The sequence below is a fragment of the Cryptomeria japonica genome, chromosome 10 (assembly GCF_030272615.1).
Source record: "Cryptomeria japonica chromosome 10, Sugi_1.0, whole genome shotgun sequence".
In the NCBI taxonomy this organism is placed as follows: Eukaryota; Viridiplantae; Streptophyta; class Pinopsida; order Cupressales; family Cupressaceae; genus Cryptomeria; species Cryptomeria japonica.
In genome coordinates, this window is record NC_081414.1 from 62,531,829 (window position 1) to 62,557,141 (window position 25,313).

A 25,313-nucleotide genomic window follows, 5' to 3' on the forward strand; every position below is an offset into this window, starting at 1 on the left:
GTCGGTGATCCTATTTGGACTGACATGAAGAGCCAAGCTAGCAGATGGTCGACATGGATGCCACTTGGAGTCAAGGTGGTGAACCTACATTTGGATAAGGATGGAATGAACACCGATGGGGTAGTTGCAGGGTTGATCGACATAAATGGAAGGTCCCACAAATCATAGGACATGTTGTAGAGCTGTTGCAGGGGTGTGTGGCTCGAGGTCTGGAGGACAACTATGAGCCAACTAAGAGTGATTGAGGAGATCGAGGTGGATGAAGGAAATAACATAACCAAGTCTTGGTGTTTGACCAAGAGACCAGTCGATAAGAAAAAAAGCATATTGCTAGAGATGGAAGGCGTAATCTAGGAGGTGCATAAATGGTAGAGTTGTGCAGGCTGGCAGTTTGGAAGATCAGATCGGACAAGATCTGATTGGATTTGGTTTGCCTCGAGGATGGTGAAGAAACCCTAACTACCTGAAATTTGAATTGTCTTTTGGCGGGAAACCTAGGCTATAAATATGCGAGCGTAAGACATTGTTAGGTGTTGCTAAAGAGGAGAAATATATTGTGCTATTGCGAAGTGACTAAGTTTTACTTCAAGATGTGAGAGAAAACCAACCAAGTGCTTAGAGAGTATTTAAGACAAGAGGGAAAGTGAAGAGAAGAATTAGTAGTGGTTATATCGGTAGAGCAAAAAGTAAAGAGTGCTGAAGAGAAAGCAGCCAGTGGACTAGTAGAGTTTAGTACTAGTAAAGTGCAGAGAAGCGAGGAGGAGATACTGTAGAGAAGAAGAGTAGAAGAGGTGTATTGGTAGGGCTTACTGACAAAGAAGCATCAGGTGAGAGAAGTAAGTCGGTGTTGCAGAGAAGGTATCTCACTAACAGAGTAAGGTATATGAAATGGTTGCAAGATTCAGTTGTAATAAGATAACTACTTATGTATTTGAAGTTTACTTTAAGAACACTGAGTTGTAGCTCGGTGCAGGGGTTGTAGCTCCTTTGGGTTGGAGCCCATAAAGTCACGGGTTGGTGGTCCTTGGGTAGGTGCCCTAAAGTCAGGGGTTGTAACTCCTTTGGGTTATATCGCATAAAGTTAGGGGTTGGTGCTCCTTGGGTTGGTGCCCTAAACTTTGTAGCAGTTTTCATTGTGAGGCTAAATTGGAGTAGTAGACTCCAATAACATTACTCACCGAGGTTTTTCCCATATTGGGTTTTCCTCGTACATGCTAGTGTTATGTGATTCCTCTTGTTTGTGATTGCATATGTGTTTGTCTCCCCACTAACTGGTAAGTCTACATTGAGTTAGAACCACAAACTGGTATGCTCACATGAGATAGGTAAAGGGAAAAGTTTGAGAACCACTGATTCACCCCCTCCTCCTCTCAGTGGTGCATTGTGTCTAACATATGTGTGTACATGTATGTATGTGTGTGTATGTGTGTATCTTTGATGTATACATGTACATGAATACGTAGATGTATGTATATGTGCATGTGTGCATGTGTATGTGTGTATATATGTGTGTATGTATGTGTGTATGTATATATGTGTGTATGCATATGCGTATGTGTGTGTATGTGTATGTGTGTGTATGTGTGTATATGTGTGTGTTTGTATGTGTGTGTATGTGTATATGTATACACACAGAGATAAGGTGAGATCAGAGAGATAAGGTGAGAACAAAGAAATAAGGTGAGAACGGAGATATAACTAGGGATCAAATAGAGAGATAAGGCATGCACAGAGAGATAAGGAAGTTCTACTAGCTTAGGGGTTAATCCTAAAATTTGTGTGATCCCCAAGATTTTATGATGAGGTCCCTCAAAATTGTGGCCTCATTGGTTCAAAGCTCTAATAAAAAGTGATTACTAATCAAAAAATAAATAAAAATTGTAAACAATAAATAATTTTTTATGACATTAAAAATTGATATGTGCAAATTATGTCCCTTGCCATAATTTTTTTGTTCAATATTTGCTTCTTATTAGCAAGGAAAACACAAAAGGGAAGAAGTTACTAAATATTATTTTAGAATCAAATGATTTAAATAAAAATACTATCTATCATGCAAGACTAAATACAATGACATCCAACTCACCCAACTAGCCTTAACCACTAAATATGTGCATGCTTATATAGAATCAAGCTTACACAAATATAGCTAGTGGTCAAGAAAAGTTGCATGACTCAAAATCATGAGTTGACAAAACCATTGACCCCTCATTGAATATTGGGTACTAAGTTTTTACTTTATTAATATTTCTTCAATTTTAAATTAAATACATTTTCCCAATGCCAAACCCACATTAAATTTATTCCCAAAGTTACAGACAACACATAAATTGGCCCCAAGAAAGTTAAGTTCTAGTGATGCATGCCCATCTAGGTTCCCCTAGGAGCACTACACACATAATAATAAATAAAACATTACAAACATTATACAAGGTGTACAATATTGGTATTTTGGTATGGTTTTGTCATTGATGTCAACACCTACTATCACTTATCAACTCTGACACTTTGAAGAATCAACAATGTTCATCGGCAAACAAGTGACATGCACAATCACCGGTATCTGGTACACCGGCATGATATGATGTTCACCGGCACTTGGAATGGCATGAAAAACACCTGGTTATGTCGAAAACATCATTTGGACACTTTGTCTTGGAGATTTGTTCATTGGCATATTCGTATTTGCATATTTGTTGTTACTGGCAAATAGGTCCAGTTTATACACCGACAGGCTTATCTATTCCAGATCAGCATGACACGCTATGGAGATGTTTTATTAATGTTGTAAATGCATCAAGCCAACATGTTGAATCGATTATTGCATTGGATATTGTTTTATTTGTAAATTTATTTTATTGTAATATCCTTTAGAGATGACCTACTAAAATTGGTCTCAGGTTATGATATAAATATAAGATCTTATTTGTAAGATCAAGTGTGGAATGCGAAGGAAGAAATAATTAGGTATATGCGAGAATAAGGAGAGCTTTACATGTAGACATCATTTGAAGGTGAAGCAAGGTTTTTGTGAAGACAATCAGAACTACACCAATACTGAATCCAGCATAGTAAGATGCTATTTTGATCAGCACATCCTTATTGGATTTAACCATCCAATTGTAGTCAGTGTGACTCCTATTTGTGTTTGAGCAGTGAGCTCTAGGCACTTGGCCTTTCTGCATGTGCAGACCCCATTTGTATACACATACTATCTGCAGTAGTATCATCTGATTGTGGGTAAGGTTTCCCACCATGGTTTTCCCCCTTACAGGGTTTCCACGTACAAATATTGGTGTTATGTGTTGTGGATGTTATTGTCTTTCTATTTCATGCATTAATTTTTACCGATATTGTAATTAACTGATAAAACTATCTACCGACATAAAAGTTTGGTTTACCGGTATTAAGCATTAAAGTTGGTTAAGTTGTTTCATTTGAATTTATTTGACAACCGATTCACCCCCCTTCTCAGTTGTCTCCTGGACCTAACAATTGGTATCATAGCCTAGTCCTCTTTTGCAGAAGTTTAACAGCTTGAGGAGATCCAATGTCTACTAACTATTTTAGGAAGGACAGTCCTAAACTTGATGGAACCAACTATGGCATATGGAAGATCAGAATGGAGACACATTTGAATTGCATTGGAAAGGACATCTGGGAAGTTACAAAGAATGGCTATACTGCTCCTACTCCCGGTCAGCCTAATCCACCTACCTTAGGAAAAGATGAGGAAAATGATTGCAAAGCTAGAGAAGCACTTTTGAGCGCATTATCAGATCAGAAAATCATGGGATTATTAGATAGATCAACTGCTAAAGCTATTTGGGATCACTAGGAAACATTGAATGAAGGAGATTCCATAGTCAAAATTACAAAACTTGAAAGCTTCCGGGTCAGGTATGAAAATCTAAAAAATGGAAGAAGATGAAAGGATTTCTGCTTTTATGGAAAGGGTAAATGAAATTGTTTTGGGTATTAAATGTTGTGGAGGAACCTTAAGTGAAGATGAAATTGTTTCAAAAGTTTTAAGAGGATTGCCACCAACATACAAAATAAAGGTTACTGCTATAAATGAGTTAAGAACAATGCCTAATACATCAGTAACTAGGGATACATTGATTGGAAAACTTTCAGCTTTTGAAATTGAGGAATTTGGTCCTGTTGCTACTATAAAGACAAATTTATCTTTTAAGGCATCAACATCATCTGCACCATCATTTGACAAGTCTGATTGAAAAGCCTTTTATGCAAGAGAACTTGAAGAAAGCAAGAGAGAAAATGAAGAACTTGAAGAGCTTGAAGCACTATTTGGAAGAAAAATGCCTAAAGGTCCAGTTGGAAGTAAGTATGAAGGTAAAGCACCCTTTAAATGCTTTAACTATAATAAGATTGGTCACATGGCTTCTAGATGCTCTGATAGACATGCGAGACTAAGAGAAGAAGCTAGGAGAACATACAAGCTGATGAAGGAGTCATTGATGATTTTGATGAAGATCCGACAGACAATGGATGGGTTTTTGTTTCTATAACAGAAGATCAACCAGAACCTACTGTTCAACCGGTAGAATAGGCCTTGGTAGCTAAAATTGAAGTTAAGGATGAGTGGATCATTGATTCAGAATGCTCACATCATATGACTGGTGATAAAAGCAAATTATTGACTTTTCAGGAATATAATGGAGGTCTAGTAAGATTTGGAGATGATAAAGCTTGTTTGATCAAAGGAAAAGGTACAATATCTCTTGATGGAAAGTATAATACTGACAACGTTTACTATGTAGAAGGTTTAAAACATAGTCTTTTAAGTGTTGGTCAATTAGTTGAAAAAGGATTTTAGTTACAATTCAAGAATGGAAAATGCAAAATTATGAACAAAACTGGTTTGGAAATTGCAACCGGTAATCAAACTAGAGGCAACATATTTCATTTGAATAACAATGAAAAGACATGCTTGATTGCACATATTGATGAAAGTTGGCTATGGCATAAGAGACTTTGTCATGTAAATTTTGATTGCATGGTAAAAATTAGTACTATTAAGGTAGTTAGAGATTTACCTAAGATTGTTAAACCTCACAATCCGATATGTAAGGAATGTCAATTTGGAAAACAAGTTAGAGCATCTTTTAAAAGTATTCCAGAAAAATCCAATAATGCTCTTGACTTAATTCATACTAATTTATGTGGTCCAGCTAGAGCTAAAAGTTTACAAGGTGATAGATATTTCATGCTAATCATTGATGACTATTCTAGAATGTGTTGGGTTACTTTTCTCGGAGAAAAATCAAAAGCACTTGGGAACTTCAAACTATTCAAAGCAATGGTAGAGAATGAAACTGGTAAGAAAATAAAATGTCTGAGATCAAATCAAGGAGGAGAATTTACATCTAAGGAATTTAATGCATTCCGTGAAGTGAATGGAATCAAAAGACAGTTATCAACACCCCAGACACCACAACACAATGGGGTTGTAGAAAGGAAAAACATAACTATCTTGGATGCAGCTAGAAGTACGTTATTTGAAGCAAATCTACCACATGTATATTGGAGAGAGGCAGTAAGCACAACAGTCTACACATTCAACAAAGTTCACATCAAAGGTGAAACCGGTAAAACCCCTCATGAACTATGGTGTGGTATTGTATATGGTGAAAAATGGATAACAATAATAACGATATTGAAAGGCTAAATGAATTCAACCACAAAACCCTAGCCTAACAACAACAAAGATCCACCATAACATATGAAGATTACCTAAGACAATGCAAATCAAATGAAATCACAAATATTATACCATCACATGTCCTATAGTGTTTTGATCTCCATTCTTCCTATCTCCATTGATCTTGCTTGAGATATTTGCTCTCAGATTTTATGTGCACAAGAGCTCAACAAAGAACAGAATGTGGTTGCAAGTAGGATCGCATATGCCAAGTAATCAAATTAATCATGTAGTTAGGGTTTGATAATGAAGGAAGCATCTCCTTATATAGAAGACACTATATGAAATGGAGGGATACGATTGAGAGGTGTAAAAGGAGGTCGGCTATGATTAGAGGGTAGGTAAAAGAAATAATAAAATAATGAAAGGGGTAGGTAGTGTATGAATTAAGAGATGAATGACATGTGTCATGGGTAGAAAAGGTTAATGAATTAATTAAATAAATAAAGATTTATTTAATTAATAGAAGAAGTAGGATAATTAAATAAATAAGATATTTATTTAATTTAGGAAAAGGATAATTTAAATAAATAAATGTATTTATTTAAATGAGAAATAAGGCTAGAAGAGGATAAATGAATTAATTAAATAAATAAAGATTTATTTAATTAATAGAAGAATTAAGCTTAGATAATTAAATAAATAAAATATTTATTTAATTAGACTGGACAATTTTGGGTGTCTACAGGTATTATTCCTACTCTTAAATATTTTAGAATATTTGGAAGTAGATTCTATATTAGAAGAGATGAGTATATTGGCAAAATTGATCCTAGAAGTGATGAAGGAATTTTTCTTGGTTATTCATCTAAATCAAGGCATACAGATGTTTTAACAAAAGATTGCAGAAAATTGTTGAGAGTAGAAATTTGTGAAGATTGATGAATAATTCAGAGGAACTTCAAGGTATATAGACTCTGAACCGACAACAGAGATTCTGACAAATGAATCTACATTGAACCCACCGATACAGAATGAAGATCCAGTTACACTGGTATCATCTGAAAATTCCACTATAACTGAGGAACAACAACAAACAAAGACACCTCGGTATGTAAGACTAAATCACTCTAAAGATCAGATAATTGGAAATAAGTATAAAGGAGTTATGACAAGAGAAAGATTGGCAAATGAAGAGGTATGTCTTATTTATCAAATTGAACCATCATCAATTAATGAGGCGTGTGAAGATAAACTGTGGATTAAAGCTATGGAAGAGGAACTAGACCAAATTGAGAAAAATAACACATGTACATTAGTTCCTTGGCCTAAAGACAAAAATGTGATTGGAACAAAATGGGTATTCATAAATAAACTTAATGAAGAAGGTAAGGTAATAAAAAATAAAGCAAGACTAGTGTGTAAGGGATATTCTCAGAAAGAAGGAATTGATTATAATGAAACCTTTGCATCGGTAGCTAGAATTGAGGTAGTCAGATTATTCTTGGCTTTTGCAGTACACAAGAACTACAAAGTATATCAAATGGATATTAAATGTGCATTTCTAAATGGAGATCTTGAAGAAGAAGTTTACATTGAACAACCTGATGGATTTTCTTTGATAGATAACAAAGATATGGTTTGCAGGTTAAGGAAAGCTTTGTATGGGTTGAAGCAAGCTCCAAGAGCTTGGTATGCTAGATTGGATAAGTATCTTTTGAAGATTGGATTTTCTAAAGGTAATGCTGACAACAACTTATACTACAAAGTGACTAATGATGACATATTGGTTATAGAAGTTTTTGTTGATGATATAATATTTGGAGGAGAAGATGAATTATGTAAAGACTTTTCTATCAAAATGCAACATGAATTTTAAATGTCTATGATTGGAGAGATAAAATTCTTTTTAGGATTGCAGATTTCACAGACTGATAAAGGTATATTCTTGAGTCAATCCAAATACTTGAAGGAGTTACTAAAGAAATTTGGGATGGAAAACTCTAAACCAGTAAGCACACCTATGACTACAAATGACAAATTATCACTAAGGGATGAATCTACACTTGTTAATCCGACTAGGTACAAATCAATGATAGGAGGTTTACTGTATTTGACACAAACAAGACCTGATATTATGAATGCAGTATGTATTATTTCAAGATTTCAGGGTAATCCTAGAGAAAATCATGAATCAACAGTAAAAAGGATTTTCTGGTACTTACAAGGTACTACAAATCTTGGTTTATGGTATCCTAGAGATGAAAACTTTGAATTATGTGCATACACAGATGCAAATTGGGCAAGAGATGTGGATGATAGAAAACGCACCACCAACGGAGCATTTTTTCTTGGCAGCAGATTAATTTCTTGGTTGAGTAAGAAACAAAGTTGTACATCTTTATCAACATCAAAATCTGAATATGTTGCAACCACAACTAACTGTACACAGGTATTATGGCTTAAGCAAATGTTGAAGGACATAAAGGTAAAATGCAAGGAACCCATAACTATCTATTGTGATAACACTGCAACAATTGATATATCTAAGAATCCGGTATTACATTCCGAAACCAAACATGTTTCTATTAAACTAAATTTTCAGAAAGAGAATGTTGAAGCAAAAGAAGTAAAACTAATTTATGTGAATACTAAAGAGCAGATTGCAGATATTTTCACTAAACCTCTGCCTAAGGAGACCTTTGAATATCTCAGAGATCAGCTTGGGGTCATACCCCCACCGGTAGAGACTTAGATAGTTGATGTTAGTCATCAACCAACATAATCAACACATAAATCTTTTACTCCGGCTTTGATGAGAAAGCTACTTCTAAGGGGGAGTAGTTGGTATACTGAATTCGTTGGTATTTTGTATTTGAATCTGGTTTTGTAATGGCTTTGGCATTTGATGTCAAAGGGGGAGAGATTAATATGGAAAAAGACATTATCGCTTGGGGAGAGATTGTTATTTTGAGAGAAACTGATTACTCTCTATATCTGTATTTTGATTTCTGGTTATGATCTCTTTTTGGGAGATTGTTGGTTTTTGGTATTTGGCATTTCTGTTTGGCACTTTGATGGTTTTTCCATCTTGTGTTGCCATCAATGCCAAAGGGGGAGATTGTTAGTATTTTGGTATGGTTTTGTCATTGATGTCAACACCTACTATCACTTATCAACTCTGGCACTTTGAAGAATCGACAATGTTCACCAGCAAACAAGTGACTTATTCACAGTCACCGATACTGGTACACCGACAGGATATGATGTTCACCGACACTTGGAATGGCATGAAAAACACCTGGTTATGTCGAAAACATCGTTTGGACACTTTGTCTTGGAGATTTGTTCATTGGCATATTCGTATTTGCATATTTGTTGTTACCGACAAATAGGTCCAGGTTATACACCGACAGGCTTATCTATTCTAGATTAGCACGACACGCTATGGAGATGTTTTATTATTGTTGTAAATGCATCAAGCCGACATGTTGAATCGATTATTTCATCGGATATTGTTTTATTTGTAAATTGATTTTATTGTAATATCCTTTAGAGCTGACCTACTAAAATTGGTCTTAGGTTATGATATAAATGTAAGATCTTATTTGTAAGATCAATTGTGGAGTGCGAAGGAAGAAATAATTCGATATATGCGAGAATAAGCAGGCTTTACACACAGACATCATTTGAAGGTGAAGAAAGGTTTTTGTGAAGACAAACAGAACTACACCGGTACTGAATCCAACATAGTAAGATGCTATTTTAAGCAGTACATCCTTATTGGATTTAACCATCCAATTGTAGTCAGTGTAACTCCTATTTGTGTTTGAGTAGTGAGCTCTAGGCGCTTGGCCTTTCTACATGTGCAGACCCCATTTGTATACACATACTATCTGCGGTAGTATCATCTGATTGTGGGTAAGGTTTCCCACCATGGTTTTTCCCCTTATAGGGTTTCCACGTATAAATATTGGTGTTATGTGTTGTGGATGTTATTGTCTTTCTATTTCATGCATTAATATTTACCGATACTGAAATTAACTGATAAAACTGTCTACCGGCATAAAAGTTTGGTTTACCGGTATTAAGCATTAAAGTTGGTTAAGTTGTTTCGTTTGAATTTATTTGACAACTGATTCACCCACCCCCCCCTCTCTCAGTTGTCTCCAAGACCTAACATACAACACCTTATCCAAAAATTTCCACTTTTTTACCTTCAAATTAAAAATTAAGAAAGTAGCCTACAAAAGCTTTTAAGAGGCACAAGCGACTTTTCCTTACATTATAGGATTGAAATTTTGAACAATAGGCTCTGACATCATAATGGATGAGGTCAGGGTTGTGCCCCAAATGAATTTAAGAAAGTTTGAACTCTAAACACAATAGAAAAATAGACATTTTATTTGTTATAATTATTTTAACCATAAACCTTTAGTCATCTTTTTTAGACATTTAGTGGTTCTACAGTCAAACATTTAAAGCAATTGTATGTAACTTATCTATATTTTGTAACTCATATACACACAAAAATGATAAATAATTTTTCTATTTATGTCAAAAACTTACATTTGATGGTTGTAGAAAAATGAATTTATTTAGATTTTAAATTAGAGATTTCAAAATAAATTGTTAAAAAATTAGAGGCATGTACATTATTGTCATCCATCTCCTACCTGTCTACTTTTTGAGTGAATGTACAAATAATTTTCCTCATAAAAATGCTTCATAAATAGAAAAAGGGGTCAAGGAAAATTTGTTGATTTACTTTTAAATTACATAATAATTTAAAATTAAATGAAAGTGATCATGGTGAAACTTAATGAATATCAAAGTTCTTAATAAATAATATTTTTCACTAGTATATCTTATTTCTATTCTATAAACCTCAAAAAAAATTACTTTAGGTTAATAGTAGATTTATTATTTATAAAAAAATTATATTTTTAATATAAATTTATAATTTAATTTCATTTAACAAGTCAATGGGGTTGAGTTTAATTTGTGAAAGCACCAAGTTTTTATTGCGATATAATATGCTAAAGTAAATTTTGTAAACAATAACTAATTATTTATGGCGTTTAAAATTGATATGTGCAAATTATGTCCCTTGCAATCATTTCTTTGTTCAATACACACTTCTTATTAGCAAGGAAAACACACAAGTAAAAATAGTTACTAAATATTATTTTAGAATCAAATCATTTAAAAACAAAATTGTCTATCATCTACATTTTTAATGAACATCATTTGAGGTAGAATGAGAGGAAAGTTCAATAGCAACGTAGAAATAGAAAACCGGTAGGATTTTGGAGTGAATTTAGAATCTGAATAAAAGAAAAATAAATTAGGACAAGCAAAATAAGAGTAGGTAAATGGAAATTGGAACAAAGGATAGGCTATGTCCAACAATAAATTAGGTGGACATGATATAAGGATAAAAATTAAGTAGATGCATATTGACCACAAACTAACTTGTGTAGGCATAAAAATAATTGGTGTAGGGACCAAGAGGATAGATATTTACAAAAATGCAAAGAAAATTATCTTAACCTTGTATCTTAATGTTAAAAACACTAAAATATAAATTTTGAGCTATAGAGGTCATTTTTTGTTCTAAAATTGTCAAAATAGGCTTTAATTGATTGACGCTAGTTATGCTAACATTAACCTCTCTAAGTTATTCAACAAAACATTTAGGCGGTTCATTTAGCCTCTTATATCATAATTTATGGCCTCTATAAGTTAGTCCCTCCACATAAAAAGTGTAAGAGCATCTATAATGCATGCAAGAGATGTAAAAGGGATTAACCAAAAACATTCACCAATTATGATATGTTGTTATGCTAACTATTGTAAAGCATCTTTTAAGGGTTTAAATCAAACAAATTGAAGTACCCATTAGGAGGATAAGTATGAGATATTATGGTAGAATCTTATGTGTTGCAAGAAATATGCCATATTTAAATGTAATATTTAAAATTGCATACCTTCACAATATTTATGCTTCTTTTAGGTTTGATTTAGTGTTTAACCTTAGCATTTTTTAGGCTCATTTGTCTCATGACTTAGCCTCCTCATGCCTTTGATTACAAATTGTGTTTATATTTTTATGTTTTCTCAATTCTTTTGCATGTCACAAATTTCATGAGCATTACCCACTCTATACATAATAATATTTGAAATCCATTCACCAATCCTAGAACCTCATATGTGGATAATTCTTTTCCAAAATCTTTCTTTTCTTTTCTAGAGATTTTAAAAATCAAAAGAATGCACAAAAACAAAAACAAAAAATCTTTCGATTTACAATGACTTTTTTTTTAATTATGCTCAAGAAAGTGGGGCAAGCGTTAGTCATAAATCATAACAAAATTGAGGGATTTGAGAATGAAAGCATTTAAGTGGCCAATGAGTTGTAATTTCAACTTGAATTAAAAATAAAACTGAGTAAAAGTTATCATATTTTATTTGTATATATACAAGTCATCTAGTCATGTCATTAAATTTGAAACGATAGATTGTTTGTAATAAAAAATGACAATTATCTTTTTTGAACACAAGCATGCCAATAAGTTGACTATTCATGTAAGGTGTTTAAAAACATTGTTAGAACCATCATAAAGGTTAGACCACTTAAACCTAGGTCTAACACCATAGATTGTCATGAAAAATATGGATCTAACAACACCCAACACTTTTAGAGTGAAATGAAAAATCTTTCTCTCTAATAATAACACATAGGTAGCATGCTCTCTTAATTTTTAGATAAATCCCTTCTAGAATAATATATAAATTTTTATAAGACAAAATAAATATTATATTCTCTTATAATAAATATTTATAATTTAATTATAATGTAAGACATCATATTTATAATTGCATTATAAAAGTATAAATAGAATTTACATATATTTAAAAAGAATAATGTAAAAGATGGTGACAAAATATTTAATATTTACAAATTTTATATGAACAAATCACTAGATTTACAATTAAAGCAACAAGTAGAGTATAAATAAAGAAAAAAAGTAAATTATTTAAAAAAAGGAGTGAAAAAAATTACTAATATGTCAATATTGCATTCTATGCTTATCTTCTAAGAAATATTGAATTTTATATATAATTTTTTTGAAGCCCATGCTTATAAAATATAACTAGTATTGGCACCTTGGTGTGTAATGAGGTTTGCAAGGTCAATTCAGAAAAAAAATTTAAAAATGGTATATTTTTTCAATAATTTGTTATGTACTAAGGTCAATTGGTAGAAAGAGATATAGGGAAAGAGAGAGGAAGATATGTAGGGGTAGAAAGAGATGAAAGAAGAAATATGGAGCAATAGAAATAGAGAGGTAAAGAGAAATAGATATAGAGGTCTAGGAAGAGGGAGAGTTGGAGAGAGAGGCGAAGAGAGGTAGATGGATAGAGAGGGAGATAAGTCTAGAGATTGGGAAGGTAGAGGAAAATAAAGATAGATTTTAAGATAGAGAGAAGAAGAGGGATACATATTGATAACAAGGGAGGGACATAGAGGGAAAGATAAATATAGAGATAGGGAAATAAAAATAGAGAGGAAGAGATAGAGAGAGATATAGAGGAAGAGGGAGAGGGAGATATAGAGCTCGATATATGGAAAGATAAAATGATAGAAAGATAGAGATATAAGAAAATACAGAAAGAGGAGGGAGAGGGAGACAATTGTGTGTGTCAATCACTTCCATTATACAAATCAAACAAAATCAAACATTGAACATCCTGCGGCTAAAACCTTAAGCATTAAACCTATTCCAATTCATTCCACAAGCAAAGTAGATATAGTTTCCCCCGCTCCTTTCTGACACCTCCATTAATTCTTAAATATTGTCAAACTGTCAGTACATTCAGTGACTGTAGCCACGCAACTTACTAAACATAAAAACATACTTAAAAAAGTGTTTCAAAATCTTAAACAAAACTCCATTTTAGAACTAAATTGCAACGCATGCTGTATCTCCTCTTTCACGTTGCATATTTATAGTCGTCTTGTCATCCTCCCACCTGCTCTCAGGACTTGTTCTTCAATCTGCAATTAAACTAAACCCCATTTTAGAACTTGACTGCAAAATTATATCAATAAATTAAACGTGGCTTTCAGTTAGTATTCTAGAGGAAATGGCTAAATCCAGTTCTTTCATGAATGAATGCATAAATTATAGTATATGAAGCTGGATAGCCATTTTAAAATTTGTTGAAATTTAAAAATAATGTTGTGGAGAGTTGAAGTGATAATTGCCTGAAGTATTTGTTCGACCTTGCTCATGAAAAGATAACACTCCCGCTTCACTTGTTCCAGACACTGGAAGCACCTGAAAACACAAACAAAAACAGATAATCAACAGATTTTACCAAACACTTGAGAAATATGAAAGCAGTTAAAGGTGTGAGTGAAGTGTGAGAGTGAGAAAGGGTGTACCCGTCTATCTTTTTCTGTCGACAGAAGGCACGAAATGGGATGCACAAGTACTTCTTAACTCTCCTTGCCCCTAGTACTAGTAATGTAAGTAATCAGCATTGTTACTTAAATGCTTCAGGCAACAACTATATAATATAGAAGAACAATGACGGAGCATGCCTTGAGCTGCTAGTGTCTAAAAGAACTATCAGTTGATGCAGTTCTTTGTATTTTATCCATTTTTGACGCCTGCATATTACCATGAAATGAATATATATAAGCTATCAAATGTCTTCCCCAACTTTACTGAAAATATAATAAAATCATAATAAGAAGCATATTAAAGAACATACAGTGTGGTGTCGAAGGTATTGAGAAAACCATGTAAATCATCAGAAAAGTCAGAAAGTGCTGCTCGCATTAAATGAGAATTGTTATCACTCTGCATTTGCCTCACCTCACTAAATTGCTCACTCACAAATCCCTACAATAGTTTTATTGTGCTTAGAAGACAGTCACAAACTATGAGTATACACAAACCAGGAAAAGAAAAAGGATTTAACAACTAAAAAATATGTATTGGAAACAAAAATTTCAACCTCCTCATAAAAGGAGTCAAGAAGATTATTGTAGTGTTGTTGCAAGTGAACAATAGGCATACTCAGGCTTTACAAGTGAAAATTATGATGGTAATGAGATTAAGCTCCCTTTGAGGAGTTAATGCTTTGTAATGTCCACATTATACAATTTATGGAGTGTGCTTTGAACTCATGCTCTCATCAACATTTACTACTCACCCAAAAAAGTAATTTTTCTGATTCTATACCAAGGATAGTCTCTGTGATTCTGCTGTGGGTTTTTGCATGCCAAGTGCATTTTTTCCTAATATAAGCTTATTGTCACTGGACATTTATGTATGCCCATATCTTCTAATATAGACTTATTTCACTAAATAGTATTTTAGGGATTCTTGAGAAAAATGATTCATTTATTCCCATTGCAATGTATTATTTTTCAATGCATGTACCTAATCGTAGGAGAGAGGATATGTTTACAATATGACTTTTCTTGAGAAAAATGATTCATTTATTCCCATTGCAATGTATTATTTTTCAATGCATGTACCTAATCGTAGGAGAGAGGATATGTTTACAATATGACTTTTCTTAGAGATTAAAAGAATAATTTAATTCCATGTTTGATTTTGTGAGTATGTATACATGCCCCAATGGATAACCATGAGTTTCTTAAGAAGACACAAGTCTTAGATTCACTATTGTGTACCAATAAACGAGTTTATTTCTTTTCATAATTTTTTATTTGGTATTGAACAAGTTTCTTATCTCACAATTGTGGTAAAGACTTTTTGAGTTATGTATCATGTATTGATCATCTAAATTGTCAAACACAGCTAAGCACACTTTAATAGAATCTTGATAGCAAAAGGCAATGGAATAGACATAGCTGGATTTCTATCACTAAGTCAATTTGTATTGTATTGTATTCTTTTCTGCTTCACATTGTCATGTAGATGTAATTAGAAATCAAAGTGTGTTATAATTGTTATTATTATTATTATTAATCTTTTATATGTGAATTAATTGTATATAGAATGTCTTTAAATATTATGACAAAACAACATGCCACATATATGTGGATTGATTCAACTCATAATGGCTAGTAGAAGGTGGTGGGAGAGTTATATTTGAATTTGAATATTCAAATTTTGGGGCCATTCCCGTGCTTCTCAAAATTGAACTATGTTGATCTCATGTTACTTAGACATTAACATATATATATTGAAATAGGGAGCACGTATATGAAAAAAGGTGCAAATAGGGATTGACCATCATATATTGATTAATGTAAATGAGATTGAAAGGATTTAGACCATGAGCCAAGCCTAGCTCAAGAGTATGCCACTTTTTAATGTGTTATCACATTAAGCCATTCCACCAAGGCAAATGTACCAAACTAGATAAGAAATGACATGGATATATAAATTTCATCATTAAAGTTTTCCTACACTTTGATTGTGAATGTAACATGAGCATAATTTCAAAGTATAAGAACATTCTTAGCCAACATTTAAAATAAATATAGAGGCACTAATAAAGGATACTATCTTTCTAAAAGGATACAACAATTCTTCATACATTCTGATGCTCTGCAAAAAGGATTAGAAAATCTGTTTGATGGCAACACACACAAGAGCACAAGAAACAAACGTTAGTGTTAGCAACAAAAGATTATCCTAAACAGGCATATCAAGAGAGATATTAAGCATGAAATAGAAAGCATATAAACATAGAATGAAATAGCTAATCAAGATGCTCATAGTTGCTCCTCCCTTGTTCCTCTCCTCTCCAAGTCCCAAATGAGTGTAGCTCTCAGCTTTTAGCACTAGCCATGGATGCCATATGGAGATTCAAGATGGTTGAATATGATAAGCAAATACTATGCAAGAGTAGATAGTGATGCTATGAAAAAGCTCTATGCTAATGCCAGTATAACAACAATACTCTAAAATGCTTCTCCTTTTGCTTGAGGAGAAGGGTTCTATTTATAGAAGAAATAGGGAAATGAAGGGTTAAGATTGAGCAATCTTAACAAGGGTTAGGATTGAAAGTTGGGGATCCATGTGCACAATTGGCACCAATAAAATGGTGACAAGTTTCAACATAGGATTGGGTTGAGAGAAGAGGTTGGAGGCATTAAAGGCCTGAGAAGACCTCATGGTTATCTAGAAGGTAAGGGTCAAGTCTAAATTAAGATTACCCATTGGATTAAGAGTTAATCCAAGGATAAACCTTTGTGCAAATGATTAAGAGATAATCATGGTCAAAGCATTAAAGGCTTGATGAGACCCTTGGGTTGGGTAGAGGTTGAGTCAAAACAAATGTTTTAACCATGTGGGAGGGTTTGAGGTAACCATTAATGGTTATTGGAGACTTTGGGGATTAAGTGGTTGAAGGTTGAAAGCCTTCAATGGTTATCAAAGACTTTGAGCCATTTAGTGGTTGAAGGTTGGAAGCTTTCAAAGGTTATCCAAGACTTTGAGGGTTAATTTGTTGAACACACAAAGCATTAATTGCTTTTCAAAGACTTTGGAGTCTTTGAGAAGTGACTCCAATTTGCTTAGGAATGTGACAATATTTAGGGGATGGATTAGGCTAATTAGGAAGGGTTTAGAAGAATTTAGAAGGGGTTTAGGCATGCAAGTGGATTTGGTGGGTGAGGGAAAATAGGATTTTATTAAAATAAAAATTCATTTATTTCAATAAATGTGTGCAAGTTGTATTTGGATAAATATTCAAATAAATATTAATTTATTTAAATGAGAAAAAGGAAGATAAAGCATTAAAATGCTTGAAGACTTTGAGGGGAACCATTAAAGGCTTGAAGACTTTAAGGAAAACCATTAAAGTCTTAAGAAGACTATAGAAGGAAGCCATCAAGTTTGAAGACTTTAAAGCCATCAAGTTTGAATACTTTAAGGGAAACCATTAAAGGTTTCAAGTGGGTGAGGATAAATAGGATTTTAAATAAATAATTTATTTAAAATAGTTGTGCAACTTGCTTTTGTAGGAAAATACAAGTGGGTGGAGGATAAAGGTGATTTAAATAAATTATTTATTTAAAATAATTGTGCAACTTGTATTTGTAGGAAAATGCAAGTGGGTGGAGGATAAAGGTGATTTTAAATAAATGATTTATTTATTTAAATGTGAGAGGTGGGATTTTGGGGGTTTTAAATAAATATTAATTTATTTAAATGTGAGAGAAGATTTAATTAAATAAATATGATTTATTTATTTAATTAATGGTCTGAATTTGGTTAAGTGAATTAAATCAAATAAATTGAATAATTTATTTAATTAATAGGAGAATAGGGTTAAGATGAATTAATTAAATATTAATTTAATTAATTATTAATTGATGGTTAAATAATCAAATAAATACTAAGTATTCATTTAATTAAGTGGACAGATTTATGTGACTACATTTGCCCCTCTTTGAGACGGTGCGGTTTATCGCATCGTTTCAAAGAAAGAAAAATAGGTGTGAAGAAATGCCCCATAAAATGTAAATTTAATGGGTGGTATGCCCCCTCGAGGGATGGGCCGAATTTTTTTGAAAAATCGGGCGATCTCTCGAAAAAGAATGAAAAGCGGAGGGGAGGTAGAATAGAAGAAATTAGAACTAATGATGAAAGAATGGGAGAAAATGGAGTGAATATGAAGAAACAACAAGCCAACGAGTACCCTGAGGTCATGCAAGAGATACATAGCAGATGTAGTGTGGGGTTTGGATTGATGCTATACAATTGATCAAAATTGGTTGGACAATCTGGTGCAATCGGTTGAATTGCCCCGGTCAAGTCAAAGCGTGACAGTTGATGTCAGTTGGTCGCTTGAACATGATAAAGTCTGAGTAAGTGAATCAAAGTGACCTGATGGTGACTTAGACAATTGATGTAATTGTCCGATGAAGTCAAGGTATATGAAGCAAAATACTCGTTGAGACGTAGACAATTGATGTAATTGTCCGTTGGATTGTGTTTGATTGGCTAATCAATTGATAGTATGTGCGTGTGATGGATGGTTGTGGGGAATCATGGCAGTCCCGTTGAGACTAGGTCATTATGATAAATGCCTGATGTAGTCTAGGATTACCATAATCGATTACCTGTTGAGACCCGAAGATACTTGATCAGAGTATCTGTTGATAGTCTAGGTGTGTGTGAGACGATGTATCTGTGCAGATAGAGTAACTTTCTTGACTTATTGGATGACTTAGGATAGGAAACACAATCCCTCCTATTTAGAGATGGATGGTGATGAACGTGGCTTGATTAGGTTGATTGGGACATGATGTAGGGTATGTGATGGTGATTATCGAGATGGGGAGGGTGGGGGGGGTTCAATGTTAGATAGAAGAAATGGAGGACCTATTACATTCCTATGGAAGAAGAAGAAAATAGAGTATCCATTGTCATTACTATGTATGAATGATATGCAGCTATTTATGAATGTATGGATGGATGGAATGCAACGAAATGCAATATATACAAATGAGATGGAATGATGATCCATGGTGCTTTATTTTTCATCATTGAGCTTTAAAATGTTATAAGAAAATACAAGCAACTTGACATAAAGATTCAAGATGACCAGAGTATTTCTTACATGAATTTTGATATAGCAAGTTAATACAAGCAACTTGATATAATGGATCAAGTTGACCTGAGTATTGCTTGCGGAACAGACAAGGATTATCTCCGTTCATGCATGACTTGGATCGTCCTCCTTGATCTTAGGCTGATCATATCCTGAGACAAGTGCATACCGTACTAAGAAATAAAAACCTTTATCCAAATTGGATGAGGAGGAACCAAAGGAAGAGCATTGTACCTGCAAACAAACAGTATATACATAAAGAATAAAAGAATATGGATCCTTGGTAATGGTTCATGCTCATATGGTCGAGGTATACGCTGTAGTCAGCAAGCCATAGTGATCTATGACTGCATTTTGCATAAGATCACGTAGCTTGGTGAACTTCCCACGTAGACACCATTAGTACATGCCCCAGAACTTCATCGGAAATAATGCGCAAACGATACAAAACAATGCTGAAAGATCCCGATACAGATAAACAAATGAATTACTCATGAATCAACCAAGCATTTGATAGCTTAACATAATTTTCTTGTCAAAGAAAACGTCACTTTTGTCTTTGTTTTGGTAAGGAAGGATGCATCCTTGTTTTTAAAGACAGTTTCTGATTTGTTGGATGTGGATTGTGTGGTCGATTGATAAGTGGTCATTTGTGTGAGTATTTTGTTAATGTTTGTTTTGTATCTGATCGGATGAATATGTACAAGGTGTTGTCATGTTTTTGGGTGATTTTCGATGGTTTTTCCGATGTTTTTGGATTTTGTGTAATAGTTTTTGAATGTTTGTGGATTTTGTGAGTCATTTTTGAATGTTTTTGGATTTTGTATTGTTTGTGAATGTTTTTGATATTTTGCGAGACATTTTTGAATGTTTTTGCCAATGAATCACCAGTAATGTAGAATCCACTTCCATCATCTAGATTGTAAGGGCATTGCCCCCAAGTTGGACATGATTTATGAAAAAGCGGGATGCTAGACGCATGAAGTACTATCATAATTGCAGAGGAATAACAAGCCATGGTTGATGGATGGATGGATGTATGTATGAAGTAGATGTGATCGCCACAAGTCTGAAAGATAATGGAGCCATAGCCTTTACGAGTGGCGCCTGTTTGCCAGGTTTTTACCATCGTTCTTACCCAAGGTGCCACCGGAGTGGTTGTTCACCGTTTGGATGCATGATTTTTCTTTACTTTTTTGAATGTTTTTATATTTTCTTCAGGACATTTTTCTGAATGTTTTTTGGTATTTTCTGATAGGCAGGGGAGCCTGATGCTCTGTACAGCTTATGTGTGAAACCGTTTGAGGTGCATGCTGTTAATTGGATCTGCGAGCGGTTCTCCTTCTGATGTAGCCAACTGATATGCCCCGGACCCAAATACAGCAGTGACAACATATGGGCCCAGCCAGTTTGATTCAAACTTGCCTTGATGTTCTCTGTTTGGTTGGTTACGAGGATTCTCTCGAAGAACAAGATCACCTACCTCAAATGTACGAGGTCTAACTCGGTGATTGTAGCTTCTACTCATGCGCTGCTGATAGGCTTTGAGGTGATTGTATGCAGCTTGTCGCTTCTCATCAAGTAACTCTAAGTCCTGAAGACGAGATACTCTGTATGCTTCATCATCGATGAGATTGTGCAATGAAACTCGTAAGGATGGTATCTCGACCTCAATAGGTAAGATAGCTTCAACACCATAGACCAATGAATAAGGAGTTGCACCTGTAGGGGTCCGAATGCTAGTTCGATATGCCCATAGCGCTGGATTCAATTGAACATGCCAATCACGGCCGGCATCATTGACTGTCTTCTTTAGGATCCTCAATATGTTTTTATTGGATGCTTCGGCCTGACCATTGCCTTGTGGGTAATAGGGAGTGGAAAAACGGTGTTGGATATGAAATTTCTCACAAAGCTCACGGACATCCTGATTTTTGAAAGGAAGACCATTATCTGTGACAATGGACATGGGCACACCATACCGGCAGATGATGTAATTGAGGATGAATGAGGCGATCTGCTTGCCGGTGACTTGGGTAAGTGGAACAGCTTCGATCCACTTGGTGAAATATTCGGTGGCGGTAATAATGAATTTATGGCCATTGGATGAAGATGGATGGATTTTACCCACAAGATCAAGACCCCATTGACAAAAAGGCCATGGTGTTGTGATTGGTTGTAGTTCCTGGGCCGGTGCATGTATCAGGTCACCATGAATTTGACATTTCTTGCATTTCCTGACAAAGTAGTAGGAATCCTTTTCCATAGATGGCCAATAGTATCCAGCTCGCATGATCTTCTTGGCTAGTGATGGACCACTTGAGTGAGTCCCGCAAATTCCTTCATGTACCTCTTCCAAAGCCTTTGTTATCTCACCTTGTTCTAGACATCGAAGGAGAGTACCATCAAGACTGCGTCGGTATAGGGTTTCGGCAATAATGGTATATCGAGCAGTTTGGCGAATGAAGGTTTTACGTTGGTTATTTGATTGGTTGGGAGGAAGGGTGTGATCGCGGAGATAGGTGTAGAACTCATCGTACCATGGGGATTCAGAACCAACAAGGCAACATATCATTTCAGATTCGGGGATATCATAAGCGGGAATCCAAAGTTGTTCTACCAAGAACTCGTAGCGTGTTGAATTCTGTGGAAGATCTAGTAGAGATGCGATGGTAGCCATGGCGTCAGCAGCTCGATTCTGATCTCTTGGTATCTGCTCAAAAGTGATAGTAGTAAATGATGTCTTTAGACTGTCCACCATTTGCTTGTATGGCATGAGTTTATCATCTTTGGTCTGATACTCATCTGTTGCTTGTCGAATGACTAGTTGGGAATCGCCATATACTTGCAGTTCTTTTAATTTCCATTGTATGGCTAATCTGAGTCCTGTGATCAAGGCCTCATACTCTGCTATGTTGTTTGTGCATGGAAATGTGAGCCTGTAAGACTTCGGGATGCTATCACCTTGAGGTGTGATAAACAGAATGCCTGCCCCCGAGCCATGCCTAGTGTATGAACCATCAAAGTATAATTTCCATGACTGTGCTTCTGTAATCATGAATATCTCTTCATCTGGAAAATTGGAAATGAGAGGATGATCGCCTATGAGAGGTGCATCAGCCAACTGATCTGCAATAACTTGACCTTTGATAGCTTTACGGTCCACATACTCAATGTCAAATTCACTTAGAATCATTACCCATTTGGCCAAGCGACCTGTCAATGCTGCTTTGCTGAGTAAATACTTGAGTGGATCAATCTTTGCAATGAGTTGTACCTTGTGTGTTAATAGATAGTGCCGCAATTTAGTGGCTGCCAGGATTACTGCTAGGCAAGCTCGCTCAATAGGTGTGTAATTGAGTTCATAGCCCACCAGTGTGCGAGAGATGTAGTAAATAGCACACTCTTTTCCTTCTGCATTATGTTGTGCCAGTAGTACACCCAATGATGTACTTGTTGCCGAGATATAGAGTAACAATGGTCTACTTGGATCTGGTGGCATCAGCAATGGTGGATTCATGAGATAGTCTTTAAGTGTCTGAAATGCTTGCTGGCATCGAGCATCCCACTGAAAGCGGATGTTCTTGTGTAGCAGGTGTGTGAATGGGTGACACTTATCGGCTAATTGTGCAATGAATCTGCGGATAGATTGAAGCCGTCCTTGTAGTGTTCTTAGCTGACTGATATTCCTTGGTGGTGGCATGTCCATGATTGCCTTAACCTTTGCTGGATCGACCTCAATACCTTTGCTTGAGACAATGTATCCTAGAAGCTTCCCGGAGGTCACTCCGAAGACACATTTCTTTGGGTTGAGTCGAACATGGTATTGTTCCAGTCTATCAAAGATTTTATCTAAGATGTGAAGATGTCCTTCTCTAGTAAGTGATTTTGCTAGTAAATCATCCACATAATCTTCCATCATAGTATGCATCATGTCATGGAAGATGGTGGTCATTGCTCTTTGATAGGTCGCTCCTGCATTCTTTAGACCAAAAGGCATTACATTCCAGCAGTATGTGCCCCATGGACATGTGAAGGCTGTCTTATGTTGGTCCTCTGGTGCGATCTTTATTTGATTGTATCCTGAAAAGCCATCCATGAGTGAAAGCATGGCATGTCCTGCTGTCAAATCCACTATGATGTCGATATTTGGTAGAGGGAAATCATCCTTAGGACATGCCTTATTTAGATCTCTGAAGTCAGTACAAATGCGGATGCCCCCTTTTGGTTTGCCAACTGGCACAATATTGGAGATCCATTCTGCATAATCAATTGGTCTAATGAAACCAACATCCAGGAGTTTCTTGAGTTCTGTTTTGACTAGCACGGCAATCTGAGGATGCATCTTACGAAGCTTCTGCTTGACAGGTTTGGCTCCTTTTGCTACTGTGAGATGATGCATGACTAAATCAGGATCAAGCCCAGGCATGTCTGCATATGACCATGCAAAGTTGATCTGACGCTGTTGGAAGAACTCTATAAATTGAGGCTGTTCCTCTGGAGTGAGAAGAGATGCCAGATGTATGATATGAGGATTTTCAGGAGTCCCCACATTGTATTCTTTGGTTTCCTCGATAAGAATCGTTGATCGTTCCTGTTGTGTACTAGCAGGGAGGATGTCAAACCCTTCATCCTCAGGCGCCTCAGAGAGGTTTTCACCATTGGATACGCTCTTTCTTTTTACTTTTGTCGGATCAAATAGTGCCACAGTGTGGTTTTCACTGGAAGATCCATGTTTTATTGTTATATTTTTGCAGCTGAAGGGTTTGGCATCCGCCCCGAAGTATGCTGCGCTATTAAGTTCAATGGCGAATCCAGCTTTGTGATCCCCGCTTGGTAGATTATCCCTTAATTCCAAAAAGTCAATGATAGCCTCATCGTTCTGGAAGAGGTCAAGACATGGGGGATTTGGTTGGTTCCATTCAATGAGTTCAGGGTGGATAATGGGCATTACTTCATTGATTAAGTTAAGTGCGGGAGATGTATCAGTGAGGGTTAAGACGGTGTGGTGAAGGTCGTTGATGGTACTCTCCCTGTCAGAATCAGGCGTAGGATGAGACGTAGGGTCTGTGGAAGATGTTTCCAGCTCAGGTACCCAAGTGGTCTTTATCTGTGCTTTTCCGTAAACAGGGATGTCTTTGCGGGGTGGAGGTGGTGATGTGTCTTCCTCATCTGAAGTGTTAAGTTGCACTGAATCGAATTCCCACTCATGTGAGTCGGTCTCTGAATCACTCTCCAGCATCCGATTGCTATACCATACTGGGATGTCTTTGGAGTTAAACACGACAGGTGTGATTGGTTTATGTATCCTTGTAGTGATCGGTGTTGCAGGAATTGTGATGGGGTTTAATGGATTTGTTACTGGAAGTATTGGTAATGGTGATTTAGTGGCTTCTATTGGAACGGCTGGTGCCATAGATGCTGCTACGGGTTCCAATATAGTTGCTGCTATGAATGGTTTTATTGATGTGATGACTGTTGTGGATGGGATTACTAGTTCGATTGGTGGGATTTTTGGCACTGATGATGGTTGCGGTGGGTTTGTGAGCCTCGATGGGGCAGTGACAATATTGCTTGATGGTGCTTTGATTATGAAAGGTGTCCTCTTTACAGTAGGTGGGCAAAATGGTTTGCTAGGTTTTCCTTTAAATCTGAGTTTAGGAAGGATCTCTTTTTCAAAGCCTAGGCCTGTATTACCTTTGGGCTTGAACTCGGGTTTGAACTCTGGCAGCAACGGTTCATGTCGTCCTTGTTTGCAGTATCCCAAAGCACTTTGACCATCATACCCCATTCTTTGCATAATGAGGAGGCCTTTGCCATATTGTTCCGTAGGAAGTGTAACTTGCGGTTTGTCAGTGGTGATGGGATCTTTATAGATCCATTCCGCTAGGTCCTCATCTTGTGTCTCTTCCTCTTGACTCTTTCCAAGAATGAAAGGCGTTAAGGCACATGGAGGCGTGATTAGTGGTTGCTGGAGCAACTGCTGTGGTTTACCATGTGTTCTAGGAGAAGTAGGCATTTGTCCCACACAAAAGAG